At 43.4% G+C, this 14,562-nt stretch overlaps 1 protein-coding gene across 2 annotated transcripts in view; it reads left to right on the top strand.

Moving 5' to 3' along the window:
- The first annotated feature begins 1,350 nt into the window (after positions 1-1,350).
- The window catches only part of LOC106584990 (coronin-1C-A), a 63,518-nt gene continuing 50,306 nt past the window's right edge, over positions 1,351-14,562 (top strand). The window contains exon 1 of one of the 2 annotated variants that reach the window (XM_014170700.3): positions 1,351-1,372. The gene's annotated coding sequence lies outside the window, so the exon portion shown is untranslated. Of the gene's footprint in view, positions 1,373-9,768; positions 9,961-14,562 lie in introns of those variants that run through there. The other variant, XM_014170701.3, reaches the window with a different exon arrangement.

The raw sequence follows: 14,562 nt of genomic DNA on the forward strand, positions 1-14,562 counted from the left end.
AGAAAGGTGGTCTCTGTGTCAAGGGACCAGTCTGACGACCATGACCAGCTGAAAACATCTGAGACAAAGCCTCATCCACAGGGTGTTGAGACAGGGGCCGTATCAACACCAAAACCTGCCGTGAAGGAAATAAAACCAAAACCTGCTGTGAAGGAAATAAAACCAAAACCTGCCGTGAAGGAAACGACACCAAAACATGTCGTAATGAAAACAACACCAAAATCATCCGCTGATGTTGCAAAGACAGCTCCATCAGATACAAATATATTACAGTGCGATGTTGAGGAAGAAACCATATCGTCATCATCCTCTGTATGTGCAACAGAGAGACCCCCTGGAGCAGAAGTTAACACCAAGCCCTGCCATGAGGAGGATCATCCACAAAGTCTGACAAAGAGTGAGCAGGCAGGGAAAACTGCTCAGGACTCCACAGATATAATCTGTCTACCAGCTTCACTTCTAGAGACTGAATCTGTCACTGAGCGAGAAGCGGGGACATCCTCACCAATGGATGAGGCTGACTGTAAAGGTTCAGAGCAAAACGAGGAGAAGACGATGGAAAATACACCCCCAGCTGAAACGCAGTCACCAGAGAGCTCACAGAGTCCACCTGTTGAGGGCAGGCCCTCCTCTAGGAGTGATGTCATCGCAGAAAAACCTGCATCTTCTTCCTCAGTGTCTGAGGTCATCACTGAGTCTACAGAGTCTACATCCTGCAACAAAGAGGATGATCAAACCACAGAGCCCCTGCCTTTGCACAAAATGGATGAATCACCCACCACTATCCCTGTCACTGAGATTCCTCCATCACAAACAGAAAATACCACTGCGGGGAAGACGACACCTAGCCTATGCACCTCAGAGGCCTTGCATGATGATTCTATGGAGGAGGCTAAGACCAATAAGGACCCTCGTCAAATAACAGACATCCCAGTTGTAGTGATAGAGGCTACCCCGTCCTCAGTAGGAACTGGGATGGCTCTATCAGAAGAAAGCCAAGGGAGTATGGATGAGAAGCTTCAGGCTCAAAATGAGACTTTAAAAACAGAGCCTGTGTCAAAGCAAGTCACAGAGAGCACCACTGCAGTACACTATGATGAAAAGTCTACCCAGGACAACGACAAAACTGCCTCAGAGTGTGACAAACACCAGGATACTCCTAAATCGAGGCCTGTTTCTGAACTCGTAAAGGAGAACATTCTACTACAAGAAAAGCTGAAGCATCCAGATTTGACAAAGCCATTGGAAGCAAAGCCTGATTGGGTTTCGGAGCAAGCCCAGTCTGTGAAGGTGGCTCAAATGTTGGCGGCTTTTGACTTCCCCAAGAAATCCCCAGAGAAGGCACTGGAGAGGAAACCATATGTGAGAAAAGGTAGGAGCTTTACAAGTTATCATCTGAAATGTGCATTATGTGACAGCCTACTGTAAGTGGGGATGAATAAAGATAATATGGAACCATGTGGATCAATGAGAAATGTACAGTGGTGGAAAAGTACCCAATTGTCATACTTGAGTAAAAGTAAAGATAACTTTTTAATAGAAAATTACTCAAGTGAAAGTCAGCCAGTAAAATACTACTGAAAGTATTTGGTTTTAAATATACTTCAGTATCAAAAATAAAAGTACAAATCATTTCACATTCCTTATATTATGCAAACCAGATGGCACAATTTTCTAGTTATTTTAATTTACGGATAAGCAGGAGCACACCAACACTGACAATTTACAAACAAAGCATTTGTGTTTAGTGAGTACGCCAGATCAGAGGCAGTAGGGATGTTCTCTTGATAAGTGTGTGAATTGGACCATTTTCCTGTCCTGCTAAGCATTGAATATGTAATATGTACTTTTGGATCTCAGGGAAAATGTATGGAGTAAAAAGTACATTTTCTTAAGGAATGTAGTTAAGTAAAAGTTGCCAAAAAATATAAATGGTGAAGTACAGATATCCCAAAAAATGAGTTAAGTAAAAATACTTTAAAGTACTACTTAAGTACTTTACACCACTATATATTTGAAGGATTTCTATGCTGAAAGTATTTGGTAACCACAGGCTTTTCTGATCCGTAAGTCCAATATATACAGTACCAGTCAAATGTTTGGACACACCTACTCATTCAAGGGTTTATTTATATATATATATATATATATTCTACATTGTAGACTAATAGTGAAGACATCAAAGCTATGAAATAACACATGGAATTATGTACTAACCAAAAAATAGTTGCACAAATCAAAATAAATTTTAAAGTAGCCACCCTTTGCCTTGACAGCTTTGCACATAGCTTGGTATTCTCTCAACCAGCTTCACGAGGAATGCTTTTCCAACAGTCTCGAAGGAGATCCCGTAAACAGTTGAAGTCGGAAGTTTACATACACCTTAGCCAAATACATTTAAACTCAGTTTTTCACAGTTCCTGACATTTAATCCTAGTAAAAATTCCCTGTCATAGGTCAGTTAGAATCACCACTTTATTTTAAGAATGCAAAATGTCAGAATAATAGAGAATTATTTATTTCAGCTTTTATTTTATTTCATCACATTCCCAGTGGGTCAGAAGTTTACATACACTCAATTAGTATTTGGTAGCATTGATTTAAATTGTTTAACTTGGGTCAAACATTTCGGGGAGCTTTCCACAAGCTTCCCACAATAAGTTGGGTGAATTTTGGCCCATTCCTCCTGACAGAGCTGGTGTAACTGAGTCAGGTTTGTAGGCCTCCTTGCTCGCACACGCTTTTTTAGTTCTGCCCACAAATGTTCAATAGGATTGAGGTCAGGGCTTTGTGATGGCCACTCCAATACCTTGACTTTGTTGTCCTTAACCCATTTTGCCACAACTTTTGAAGTATGCTTGGGGTAGTCTTTGTCCCCATGTGCAGTTGCAAACCGTAGTCTGTCTTTTTACTGGCGGTTTTGGAGCAGTGGCTTCTTCTTTGCTGAGCGACCTTTCAGGTTATGTCGCTATAGGACTCGTTTTACTGTGGATATAGATACTTTTGTACCTGTTTCCTCCAGCATCTTCACAAGGTTACAGACCTACATCCATCCTGCCCTGCCTTTCTAAAGTCTTTGAAAGCCAAGTTAATAAACAGATCACTGACCATTTCGAATTCCACCGTACCTTCTCCGCTGTGCAATCCGGTTTCCGAGGTGGTCACGGGTGCACCTCAGCCATGCTCAAGGTCCTAAACGATAACATAACCACCATCGATAAGAGACAATACTGTGCAGCCATATTCATCGACCTGGCCAAGGCTTTCGACTCTGTCAATCACCACATTCTTATCGGCAGACTCAACAGCCTTGGTTTCTCAAATGATTGCCTCGCCTGGTTCACCCACTACTTCTCTGATAGAGTTCAGTGTGTCAAATCAGAGGGCCTGTTGTCTGGACCTTTTGCAGACTCTATGGGGGTGCCACAGGGTTCAATTCTCGGGCCGACTCTCTTCTCTGGAAACGTCAATGATGTCGCTCTTGCTGCTGGTGATTCTCTGATTCACTATGCAGACAACACCATTCTGTGTACTTCTGGCCCTTCTTTGGACACTGTGTTAACTAACCTCCAGACAAGCTTCAATGCCATACAACTCTCCTTCCGTGGAATCCAACTGCTCTTAAATGCAAGTAAAACTAAATGCATGCTCTTCAACCGATCGCTGGCCACCCGTCCAGCATCACTACTCTGGACGGTTCTGACTTAGTATTTGTAGTTATCCACATATTCTAAGTGTCTGGTTAGACCGTAAACTCTCCTTCCAGATTCACATTAAGCATCTCCAATCCAAAATTAAATCTAGAATCGGCTTCCTATTTCGCAACAAAGCATCCTTCCCTCATGCTGCCAAACGTACCCTCGTAAAACTTACCATCCTACCGTTCCTCGACTTCGGCGATGTAATTTACAAAATAGCCTCCAACACCCTACTCAACAAACTGGATGCAGTCTATCACAGTGCCATCCGTTTTGTCACCAAAGCCCCATATACCACCCACCACTGCAACCTGTAGGCTCTCGTTGGCTGGCCCTCGCTTCATACTCGTCGCCAAACCCACTGGCTCCAGGTCATCTACAAGTCTTTGCTAGGTAAAGCCTCGCCTTATCTCAGCTTACTGGTCACCATAGCAGCACGCGCTCCAGGAGGTATATCTCACTGGTCACCCCCAAAGCCAATTCCTCCTTTGGCCGCCTTCCAGTTCTCTGCTGCCAATGACTGGAACGAACTGCAAAAATCTCTGAAGCTGGAGACTCATATCTCCCTCACTAGCTTTAAGCACCAGCTGTCAGAGCAGCTCACAGATCACTGCACATAGCCCATCTGTAAATAGCCCATCCAACTACCTCATCCCCATACTGTATTTATTTAATTTTGCTCCTTTGCACCCCAGTATCTGTACTTGCACATTCATCTTCTGCACATCTACCATTCCAGTGTTTAATTGCTATATTGTAGTTACTTTGCCACCATGGCCTATTTATTGCCTTACCACCTCCCTTATCTTACCTCATTTGCACACACTATATATAGACCTTTTCTACTGTATTATTGACTGTATGTTTGTTTATTCCATGTGTAACTCTGTTGTATGTGTCGAACTACTTTGCTTTATCTTGGCCAAGTCGCAGTTGTAATGAGAACTTGTTCTTAGCTAGCCTACCTCGTTAAATAAAGGTGAATTTTTGTTATTTTTTAAACACAGCCCAAAAGGATGCTCTCAATTGTGTATCTCTAAAAGTTTGTTAGGGTCTTAGGTGACAAGCCAAATTTCTTCAGCCTCCTGAAGTTGAAGAGGCTCTGTTCCGCCTTCTTCACCACACTGCCTGTGTGGATGGACCATTTCAGTTTGTCTGTGATGTGTACGCCGAGGAACTTAACTTTCCACCTCTGCTGCCCTGTCGATGTGGATAGAGGGGTGCTCTCTCTGCTGTTTCCTGAAGTCCACAATCATCTCCTTTTGTTTTGTTAACGTTGAGTGAGAGGTTGTTTTCCTGACACCACACTCCAAGTGCTCTCACCTTCTCCCTGTAGGCAATCTAGTCCACTACTGTTGTCATCTGCAAACTTGATGATTGAGTTGGAGGCGTACATGGCCACGCAGTCATGGGTGAACAGGGAGTACAGGAGGGGGCTGAGCATGCACCCTTGTGGGGTCCCAGTGTTGAGGATCAGCCAAGTGGAGGTGTTGTTTCATTTTCATTTTAGTCATTTAGCAGACGCTCTTATCCAGAGCGACTTACAGTAGTGAATGCATACATTTCATTTCATACATTTTTTTCTGTGCTGGCCCCCCGTGGGAATCAAACCCACAACCCTGGCGTTGCAAACACCATGCTCTACCAACTGAGCTACCTTCACCACCTGGGGGTGACCCATCAGGAAGTCCAGGACCCAATTGCACAGAGTGAGGTTGAGACCAAGGGCCTCAAGCTTAATGATGAGCTTGGTGGGTACTGTGGTGTTGAATGCTGAGCTGTAGTCAATGAACAGCATTCTTACATGGGTATTGCTCTTGTCCAGATGGGATAGGGCAGAGTGATGGCAATTGTATCGTCTGTGGACCTATTGGGGCGATAAGCAAATTGAAGTGGGTCTAGGGTGACCGGTAAGGTGATATGATCCTTGACTAGTCTCTCAAAGCTCTTCATGATGACAGAAGTGAGTGCTACTGGGTGATAGTAATTTAGTTCAGTTACCTTTTGCCTTCTTAGGTACAGGAACAATGGTGGCCATCTTCAAGCATGTGGGGACAGCAGACTGGGATAGGGATTTATTGAATATGTCCGTAAACACACCAGCCAGCTGGTCTACGCATGCTCTGAGGACACGGCTAGGGACGCTGTCGCACCGGCAACCTTGCGAGGGTTAACACGTTTAAATGTCTTACTCATGTCAGCCACGGAGAAGTAGAGCCTACAGTCCCTGTTAGTGGGCCGCGTCGGTGGCACTGTATTATCCTCAAAGCGAGCAAAGAAGGTGTTTTAGTTTGTCTGGAAGCAAGACGTCGGTGTGTGTGACGTGGCGGGTTTTCCTTTTGGAGTCCGTGATTGTCTGTAGACCCTGCCACATACGTCTTGTGTCTGAGCTGTTGAATTGTGACTCCACTTTGTCTCTATACTGACATTTCGCTTGTTTGATTGCTTTGCGGAGGGAATAACTACAATGTTTGTATTCGGCCATATTCCCATTCACCTTTCCATGAGTAAATGTGGTTGGTCACGCTTTCATTTTTGCGTGAATGCCGCCATCAATCCACAGTTTCTGGTTAGGGTAAGTTTTAATAGTCACAGTAGGTACAACATCTCCAATATACTTCCTTATAAACTCACTCACCAAATCAGTGTATACGTCAATATTATTCTCTGAGGCTACCCGGAACATGTCCCAGTCCACGTGATCAAAACATCTTAAAGTGTGGATTCCGATTGGTCAGACCAGCGTTGAATATCCCTTGGCACGGGTACATCCTGCTAGATTGTCTGTCTATAGGAAGGGAGGAATAAAATGGAGTCGTGGTCAGATTTGCCGAAAGGAGGGCCTTGTATGCATAGTGAAATTTAGAGTAGCAGTGATCCAGTGTTTTACCAGCGCGAGTACTACAATCAATATGCTGATAGAATTTAGGTAGCCTTGTTCTCAAATTTGCTTTGTTAAAATCCCCAGCTACAATAAATGCAGCCTCGGGATATATGATTTCCAGTTTGTATAAAGTTCAGTTTAGTTCCTTGAGGAACGTCAGGGTATCGGCTTGAGGGGGGATATACACGGCTCTGACAATAACCAAGGAGAATTCTCTTGGTAGATAATACAGTCAGCATTTGATTGTGAGGAATTCTAGGTCAAGTGAACAAAAGGACTTGAGTTCCTGTATGTTGTAATTGTAACATCATGAGATGCTAATCATGAAACATACACCCCCACCCTTCTTCTTCCCGGAGAGATGTTTGTTCCTGCTGGTGCGACGCACAAAGAATCCAGGTGGCTGTACCGGCTCCGACAGCATATCCCGAGAGCCATGTTTCTGTGAAACAGAGTATGTTACGATCCCTGATGTCACTCTGGAAAGCAACCCTTGCCCTAATTTTGTCTACCTTTTTATCTAGACTGGACATTGGCAAGTAATATACTCGGAAGCGGTGGGTGTTGTGCGCACCTCTGGTCTGACCAGAAGACCAATCCGCTTGCCTCTTCTCCGGCGGCTTTGTTTTGGGTCAGCCTCTGGAATCAGGTGGTTCGGACAAAGGATCCGCTTTGGGAAAGTCGTATTCCTGGTCGTAGTGCTGGTAAGTTGACGTCGCTCTGATATCCAATAGTTCTTCCCGGCTGTATGTAATAACACTTAAGATTTTCTGGGCAAACAATGTAAGAAATAATACATAAAAAAAACTAAATACTGCAAAGTTTACTAAGGACTAGAAGCGAGGCAGCCCTCTCTGTCGGCACCATCTTAAGATGAAGGCCTGATTTTACTCTGTCTCCTCTGAACAGTTGATGTAGAGATGTCTGTTACTTGAACTCTGAGCATTTATTTGGGCTGCAATTCCTGAGGCTGGTAACTCTAATGAACGTATCCTCTGCAGCAGAGGTAACTCTGGGTCTTCCTTTTCTGTGGTGGTCCTCATGATAGCCAGTTTCATCATAGCGCTTGATGGTTTTTGCGACTGCACTTGTAGAAACTTTAAAAGTTCTTAATTTTCCGTATTGACTGACCTTCATGTCTTAAAGTAATGATGGACTGTCGTTTCTCTTTGCTTATTTGAGCTGTTCTTGCCATAATATGGACTTGCTATTTTACTAAATAGCCCTATCTTCTGTATACCACCACTACCTTGTCACAACACAACTGATTGGCTCAAATGCATTAAGGAAAGAAATTCCACAAATTAACTTTTAACAAGGCACACCTGTTAATTGAAATACATTTCCAGGTGTCTACTTCATGAAGCTGGTTGAGAGAATGCCAAGCTGTCATCAAGGCAAAGGGTGGCTACTTTGAAGAATCTCAAATGTAAAACATTGATTTGTTTTACACTTTCCATATGTGTTATTTCATAGTTTTGATGTATTCACTATTATTCTTCAATGTAGAAAATAGTAAAATAAAGAAAAATCCTTGAATGAGTAGGTGTGTCCAAACTCTTAACTGGTACTGTATATAAATAATTTGTTTATATATTTTTTTTACTTAGTTATGTGATGTATCCCAATACCCTCAGATCTACCTTCGTCTAGTGGCCCTAAGCAACGTGGCTCAGGTAAACATTTGGTGTGCTGATAGGATAAAGCTGCTATTTGTAATAGTTGTAGAATGTGGCTTATTCCGCTAAATGTGGCTTTGTAAAATGATGCCATCTTGTGGCAACTGGAAAAAAAGTCCTGAGGTCCATTATAAAAAAACTGTTACAACTCTTTTTCTCCCCAATTTCGATCCATGATCTATTAAATCTAATAGCTAAAATACCTGAAATAATATTTTGTCAACAGCTGCAGAGGTAGCAGTTATAGTAACACACCACACCATGAGTCTGGATGACATTTGCATAGCTACAGTTCCCCAACCACTCCCATGCGTTCAAATTGTTAACATCTGCCATTAAAAGAAAAGATAGAGGGGGATTATGTCAATGGTTTTTGCTCCACAAGTTTCTGATTTTGCAGGCATTAACATTTATCACGCTGAAACAATATACAGTATGCTGTATGTATTATTATAAACTGGGTGGTTTGAGCCCTGAATGCTGATTGGCTGAGAGCCGTGGTATATCAGACCGTATGACAAAAGTTATTTTTACTGCTCTAATTACGTTGGTAAACAGTTTATAATAGCAATAAGGCACCTCGGGGGTTTGTGATATATTGCCAATATACCACGGCTAAGGGCTGTATCCAGGCACTCTGCGTTGCGTATAAGAACAGCCCTTAGCCGTGGTATCTTGGCCATATATCACAAACCCCCGAGGTGCCTTATTGCTTAATTATACCAGACCCAGCTCTAACAATGATTGGTGGCATTGGCTGCTGCTCATCTATAGAGTACCACAGTATGAGTCATAATAGCCATAAAACATAGCAGTCAAACAGTGGTTCCAATTGTTTTTATACCATACATTTTTCCCATGGGGGAATTTATTAACACTTACAATAAGGGCTGTGTTTCCTGGAGGCTTACCCTGGAGTGACGTTTTGATAACTGTTTAAATCTCTCTAGGACAAAGTGACTTTTCAATTTATTCGCCTGTATTTACCCTCCAAAAATGAAATGCTAATTAGCTGCTAATGTGGCTATCATAAAGAACTACATTTGCCATTATGATCTGGACGAGACTGGCGAATCGAGGCAAATGTAAGAATCTCTGGATCAACTATCTAATAACTAAATTTAGTAATGAATAATTAAGTTACATTTCTTTACATTGACAATTATTTGAACTGGCTTGTGCAAGTTTTAAATTGACACTACCAATTAGCAAAGGTGTCAGCTAGAGATGACGTTCAGGAGTTTGCAGGGATTTGTAGTCTTGCATGAGGTCTACTTCGATGTTAATTAGATTTTCAAATCTGAGAGTAAAAAGAGCTGAATATATTGATAAAGTCACCTTGTCCGAGAGAGATTTGGTTATCAAAACTTCATGCCAGGGTAAGCTTACACGAAGCACAGACCTTATTTTAAGTGTTTCTAAAATTCCCAAAGGGAAAAACGATTGGCCCCATTTCCCAGTTTGACCGCTAGGTTTTATGGGTATTATGACACCACTGTGGGTGCTCTTGTCCAAAAATGCCTGGGCAAGCCACAACTGAGGCGGGGATAGGGGGAGGGCGTTGTATCCGGTGCAGCACTGACAGTGGAAAAGAGAGCACAGGCGAGTTGTCAGCGGCTTCAGCTGGATAAACGTCGGCAGTCCTATTTTACATAATTCAACAGTCAGGGATATATTTTTTTTTACTTTGATCTGGAAGGTACGTCTTGCTTTATCTTTACTAATAATGTACACACAGTTAGCGACATTCCTGCCTGGTTGATTGTATTAAATTGTGCCGTCTACGCTTTAGTTAAGTGACGTTAGCGAGGCAATTGCTTGGGTTCAGTTAAGAAAGCTAACGTTAGCTAGCTAGTACAGTTAACATTGGCTAGCTGAATTAGGATCGCCACGTTTTCAACGTCAATGAGTTTGCTACCTAGCTAAATTAGGTGATGTCTGCTAGTTAGCTACCTTGTTTCTCTAATATTTATGATAGCCTCCATGCGGAATGAATGGCCAGTCCAGCAGCCAGTTGGGTGGGGTATATTAGCCACGACAACGTCATCGTATCTGATGAACCAAACTAACCTGCGGTTCCACTAAGGAGAAGAGGATGAGGACGGTAACGTAATTTAGCCTCAAACTCAACGAATATTTAGGTAACTAGAAAGTCTTGATTCAGAGAGTTGCGCTTCATTCAGCGTTCAGCTCACAATGTCAGCTGGGTGAGTTTGCAACAATTTTGAGCCCAATCAAATCAAAGTATTTCGTCCACGGATAAAATAATTCCCTGACCAAAGCGCATTGTTACCGCAGAAGTGTCGATATTTTAAGAACATAGTTGCAATGATTGCATCACTACTTTTTATTTAAAATAATTCGGGGAATATGCTGATAACGTTACATTTGATTTTGACGGAGCTTTCTTGAGATGAGACTTGTTTTATGTTATGTCTGGAAAAATAATATTCTGTAATTTGTTTGGTGTAGTCAGGAGGACCAAGGGATAATGGTTAATGTACTAGCAAGCCTAGTTGCAGCTGAATAATACTAAGCACAAGGGAAGGGGGTCAAGGCAGCGAGAGGGGTGTCGAGGCAAAGCACAGCTGCGCTACCGACACAGTTATGTTTCAACGATCGATTGGGTCAGATTAAGTGGATAAAGAGATATTTTAGTGAGACCATAAAGACGTTATGCTTCCCCCTTTCGTATCTGATCCCCATAAACATTCCTCTATTGCTTGTCTTCTAGCAGTGGGCGTTGATGGGTCACCATGTTTGGCCATGTATAATGGCAACCTACTTGTGACTTGGCTAGATGTGTTGATAGCTTATAAAAGCATTTACACTTTTCAGTCTGTTAAAAAGTAGCATTTTGACCTTTAACAGGCCAATTAGATTTTTACTGGATTTTGGTTTTCAGAACAAAGTGACTTGCCTATAAATTATTAGCCTTGATCCCCCTCAACACACTTTTATTCAAATAGTTTTGTTCATAAGCAGCTTGGGAGTTCCCTTCCATTGGAGAGATTGAGTCGTGGGTGCAGGACTGGCCATTGCTAGCTGTCAGTCGGACCTGAGGGGCGCATGTTAACACCACGGTCATGTTTGGTCTGGATGTCAGGACACATCAACCTCGGGCTGGCTGGCCCCTCAGATCACACTGTCATTTCCTTAGCAGTCTCTCCCCTGCCTCCTATAGCTCAGCTGGGAGAGGAAGTGGGTCAGAATGCAGAGGGAAATGAAGCGTGAGATGCAAGGAAGTGTTAGGCTACAGAGGATGCAGCAGGGAGAGAGGTACTGAATCCCAAATCACTCCCTTGCCCTTCCATTTGCGCATTCATGTGCGCCTCCACCATAATGCACAAGTGTCCCAAAGCTGAGTGAGTGAACATTATCGAGGCTAATAATTAGACCCTCCGATAGCCTCTTCCGCCAAGCCATCAAGGCTGTAGGCTTCTGAGCTAAGTGCTATCCCGACATGCACCGCGATGTGGTTGGAGTGTAAGCAATTTGATACAAAAGAATGGAGAGGTGTGCCTAATTATGTCACATGCATTTGTTAATTACAATGTCATGCTTGTTTTATTATTTAAAAGTGGAACATTAATTGCACCATTCAAGTCACGATGTGTCCCGGAGTTGATTGGTTTATTGATCCCCTTGCCACTCTCTGGAAGTCACCACCCTGTTGAGTTTCGTCAGCAACACGTGACAACAAAGGGCCCTCTGAGCGATTTGGTAGGGGCGAGGGGGTGGTTTGGGTTTCATGGAGAGTGAGGTTGGTGACGTTGATTCCTCTAACACCCCTCTTCTCCAACCGCATTTGTATGAATGGATTCCAAGATGAAGGTCCTTAAGAAATTCACGAGAACACAACAAGGGCACACACATTTTCAGGTAGCAATTCTGTCTATTGGTAACTTAGAATGCAAACCTCCTTAAAATGTTCTACATTAAGTTAGTGTCAGGTTCTCTGTGCAAGGTGCATCTGAGTCCACATCACCAATGTGACGAGGTTATGACATGTCCTCCTGAGACGACGCATCTACAGGAAAATGAAATGCAACTTAAAATAGGATTTAGATAACGATTTGGAGTACACATAAGCAACTAATTAAGCCTACAGCCCTACACATGACTTTTGGTGGTTTATTCAGCCAATTTTTTTTCTGCCCTGTGGAGGTGTGAAATCATCATGCACACCTGCTCTGTGCTCAGAGTTCTTGCTGGTTGTTCATTTGTAGACTAACACAGATTTATTTTATTCAGATGTTTTCAAAATCAAACGGGCATGTTTTACATACAGAAATAACACTTGTTCAAATAAACAGACTAGGCAACTTGTAAAAAAAAAACATGAAGAAATAATAATAATAATAAGCAAAACAGACAAAAGGTGGTCTAATCATGGATTTAAAGTACAAATAGAATTTTTAAAGACATAGGGTTTGTTTAGATTTGACTTTCAGAGATTTTGTATACAACGTTACTAAAGATTTAAAGATGGGATTATCCACCCAACACCATTAATGATTCAGTCATGATGCACTGACAGTTTTTATAACTCCTAACCCTCACACAGGCATATGGCAAATTCATTTTGATGATAAATGTATCCCATCCAGTGACTAACAGCAGAGCCAGCAGGAGTTTTATATAAGTGCTTAAAATAGGATGAAGACGGTCTCTTTGTTTAGGCACTTGGACCTTGGTGCCGTAAACATGACCCATCATGGAAAGGTGGTGGCATCTTGCCAATAGTATCCTCCTCCTCTTTTGTGGGACGCCAAGTTTAATGCTGCATTTTAGATGGTATGAGGTAGACGGCGAACCGGATGTCATTGTTTTCATGAGAGCACGTGGTAAATGCCGATGAGGCTGGCGGTGAATGCCGTCAGCCGCCATGGTAGATGGGACTTGCCGCCAGTTCAAATATTTCAACTTTTGCCATCTGCCATAACGTTGTTTTCTACTGGATGTTGATTTGCGCTGTTTGTTTACTGAAATCACCACAGCAATGAATACAGTTGTGCTGGCTTGCTTTTGCCGTCACCCTCTTTCTTGCTTTCTTATCCCGCTATACCGACTGGTATGATGGTTTTTGCGTCCCTCGTCTAAACGCAGCATAATGGTCTTTTGGTCCGCTGCATTTCCTTTGCCCTCTTCTGTGTGCTGCCAAACCTGCTCTGAGATTTGTTGAACTTTAGGTTGATGGCATGTGATGTGTGTCTCTACAGTTTTACATTTACATTTTAGTCATTTAGCAGACGCTCTTATCCAGAGCGACTTACAAATTGGTGCATTCACCTATAATATCCAGTTGAACAACCACTTTACAATAGTGCATCTAAATCTTTTAAGGGGGGGGTTAGAAGGATTACTTTATCCTATCCCAGGTATTCCTTGAAGAGGTGGGGTTTCAGGTGTCTCCGGAAGGTGGTGATTGACTCCGCTGTCCTGGCGTCGTGAGGGAGCTTGTCCCACCATTGGGGTGCCAGAGCAGCGAACAGTTTTGACTGGGCTGAGCGGGAACTGTGCTTCCTCAGAGGTAGGGAGGCGAGCAGGCCAGAGGTGGATGAACGGAGTGCCCTTGTTTGGGTGTAGGGCCTGATCAGAGCCTGAAGGTACGGAGGTGCCGTTCCCCTCACAGCTCCGTAGGCAAGCACCATGGTCTTGTAGCGGATGTGAGCTTCGACTGGAAGCCAGTGGAGAGAGCGGAGGAGCGGGGTGACGTGAGAGAACTTGGGAAGGTTGAACACCAGACGGGCTGCGGCGTTCTGGATGAGTTGTAGGGGTTTAATGGCACAGGCAGGGAGCCCAGCCAACAGCGAGTTGCAGTAATCCAGACGGGAGATGACAAGTGCCTGGATTAGGACCTGCGCCGCTTCCTGTGTGAGGCAGGGTCGTACTCTGTGAATGTTGTAGAGCATGAACCTACAGGATCGGGTCACCGCCTTGATGTTGGTGGAGAACGACAGGGTGTTGTCCAGGGTCACGCCAAGGCTCTTAGCACTCTGGGAGGAGGACACAAGGGAGTTGTCAACCGTGATGGCGAGATCATGGAGCGGGCAGTCCTTCCCCGGGAGGAAGAGTAGCTCCGTCTTGCCGAGGTTCAGCTTGAGGTGGTGATCCGTCATCCACACTGATATGTCTGCCAGACATGCAGAGATGCGATTCGCCACCTGGTTGTCAGAAGGGGGAAAGGAGAAGATTAATTGTGTGTCATCTGCATAGCAATGATATGAGAGACCATGTGAGGATATGACAGAGCCAAGTGACTTGGTGTATAGCGAGAATAGGAGTGGGCCAAGAACAG

The sequence above is a fragment of the Salmo salar genome, chromosome 24 (assembly GCF_965601325.2).
Source record: "Salmo salar chromosome 24, fSalSal1, whole genome shotgun sequence".
Lineage (NCBI taxonomy): Eukaryota > Metazoa > Chordata > Actinopteri > Salmoniformes > Salmonidae > Salmo > Salmo salar.